The sequence below is a fragment of the Echiichthys vipera genome (assembly GCF_963691815.1).
Source record: "Echiichthys vipera genome assembly, chromosome: 8".
Lineage (NCBI taxonomy): Eukaryota > Metazoa > Chordata > Actinopteri > Perciformes > Trachinidae > Echiichthys > Echiichthys vipera.
In genome coordinates, this window is record NC_139833.1 from 1,914,509 (window position 1) to 1,917,373 (window position 2,865).

Consider the following 2,865-nt stretch of genomic DNA (forward strand, 5'->3'; position numbering starts at 1 on the left):
AGACAAACGAGTGCCAGTAAAAGCTCAATTTAACCAGGGGTTGATTGTGTTTTCATGAATCTGATTGGAGAAACTGTAACAGAGACAAAAAACAAAAAAACTACAAACACTGCTGGGGGAGTTTGCTTCCATGCATGTTTTTCTAAGCTGTAAACCAAGAAAATACAAGTTACGATATCAATCTAATATCTATTGATAACAAACTGACTCAAGCTGCCAAGACATTCATCATTCATTCATATTCAACCGCTTGGGCGTGAGGCGGGGTCCACCCTGGACAGGACGCCAGTCTATCATAGGACACATAGAGACGAACAGAGACAGACAACCATTCACACCTACGGGTGATTTAGAGTCATCAATGAAGCGAACACCTGCACGTCTTTGGACTGTGGGAGGAAACCGGAGAACCCGGAGAAAACCCACGCAGACACGGGGACAACATGCAAACTCCACACAGAAGGACGTCATCAATGCGTGTGACGTGTGGGAGGAAACTGTTTATGCACTTTAAACTATTTCCCTTTTATGCGTGAAGCTAAAACAACACCCTCTTCTCCGCTAACTACTTCATTATTACTGCATCTCCATCTGTGAGCATCGATCGTTTGGGACTTTGAAGATGAAAATGTGGCAAAAGGATGCGATAAAAACTTATTATTGTGTCCAGCACACACAAACATATCAGCTCTCTCTCACACACACACGCACACACGCGCTCCCTGAAGAGGAACGAGGATAAAAAGAGTCTGGAGACCCTGGCTCGCTGAATTGTTGGTTAGAGTTGAACTTACGTGCACAAGCACCGTCACAAATGTTTAGAACCATGGATTCAGCTTCAGAGACGCACGGAGGGTTGAAAACAAAGAGAAAAATGGCCGACAAGGAAGAAAGCTGTTTCCGGGCCTTCCATTTAAAGCAGGGATGTCAAAGTCAAACACATCAGAGGGCCAAAAAACAAATTTGCTACAAGCCGAGGGTCGGACTGGTTCAATGTTTATTCAAACATATTAAAATGATGCATTTAACCTGTTGAACCAAGACCTTACACCGTATTTTATATAATAATTAAATAAATAATCCAATATTTTTGTACGGCTCCGTCAGTGATTGGGCTGAAAGTTGACATCTGCCCTGAATGCTGATGAATAATGAAGCCGAGCATTGTGGGTAATGTAGTTTTGGTGCGTGAAAAACACCAGCAGGCGGCTGTGGCGTGCGGGCCGGTTCTTATACTAATCAAATATCATCCCTGGGGGCCAAGATCATTCATTCGCGGGCCGGATCTGGCCCCCGGGCCTTGACTTTGACACCCATGATTTAAAGTGTCTGCCGCACTCAAAATTCCCTTGCAACTATTTTCCAACTACATTTTTAAACTGGACAAGATCTCCAAATGTTTATGCACTTTAAGCTAAAACAACCCCCTCTTCTCTGCTAGCTACTCCATTGTTACTCCATCTCCATCAATCGTTTGGTACGTGGAAGGAAATCGATATTCTGATTAATTTGACGTTGCGTCTCACAAACAAGTGACGTAAATAAACAACAGTTACTTTTTACACGTGTTAAAGTTGAGACAGAGCTGCAGAGTGTGACGCATTTATCAAATCACCGACATTACGACTCGGTTTTATTACTTAAATGCACTCCTGTCGCAAATATCCGTCATTTTTCATGAGTTTATTTAGATTTTAGTGCCTTTTATTAAATCTGTCGTTCAAATCAATGACTTTGGATCCTATATTTTGGCTCTTAATCGAACAATAATGATATTCTTTCCTGCTCTGCGACTTTTTGACCTTTTAATAATCACTAAAATCGGGCGTTAAGCGTCCTGTGACCTTTATCAGGTGTTTTTTAGGCGTTAATAATTATAAAAATCAATAAAAGTATTAAAGGATACGCTGACTGAACCACTAAAGGGACACATGTTTTAAAACAAGCTTTAACTTCATGCTATTTAAATATTGAATGTGACCTTGTGAATAAAAAATGTGAAATTCTCCGTATTTATGTTCTGCATTTCCTTAATTTGTCCAATTTTAGATGATTTTATGAATGAAACCGTAAGGACCAAAACTTATGTGCCATTCTTCCTGTTTTGTTGCTGCTCTGAATCTTTTTCTTAATAAAGTTTATTCTTAACATTCTGGTTCATAATTTAATAAATAATCGTTGTAGGAGACATACAGGTTGAAGATGAGGAGCACGGTGTGCTTGAGAGTGTGTGTTGCAGAGGCGGTGGTTCACGTGGGAGTGGGCGTGTGCACGTGTGGAAGTGTGTTTGTAAAGGTGCACACTTACCTGTGACACAGATGATGAGAGGGACAGGGTTGGGTAGTAGCCGTAATTTTTGTTGACCGCTATCCACTCATTCATTTATCACTCTTTTGTCTGTTTAATCCGCTGGTTTTCCTTATTCCATTCATCCATCTTTATCGCGCTGTATGCTGTTCTTTCATAAAGCATATTTGGATTTCAGCGTGTATGTAATCGTAGCCTCCTAGCGCGTCACAAATCCGCGAACCTGAAGACCCAACCTCGTACTCTCAGCGGCCAAAGGGTTTTTTGTCAAGGAAGCTGCAACAATCGCGTTAAATTTGCCATTAAATTAAAAGCACAGCATGCGATCTAAAGGATGAAGATATTTCTCTGATATTTGTCAGAATTAAAAGCACAAAACTTAAACAGACTGACAAAACTGAAGAGTCTCAAGGTTAAAAAACATCAGTTTATCTGAAACATATTCTCAGAGCACAGTTCATGTATTTCAGATACTTTACAAAATATTTACATTTTTCTTTTTGTTTGATTTTTCAAAGCGACTTTGAACCAGAAAAAAACAAAAAACTAAACCGAGGG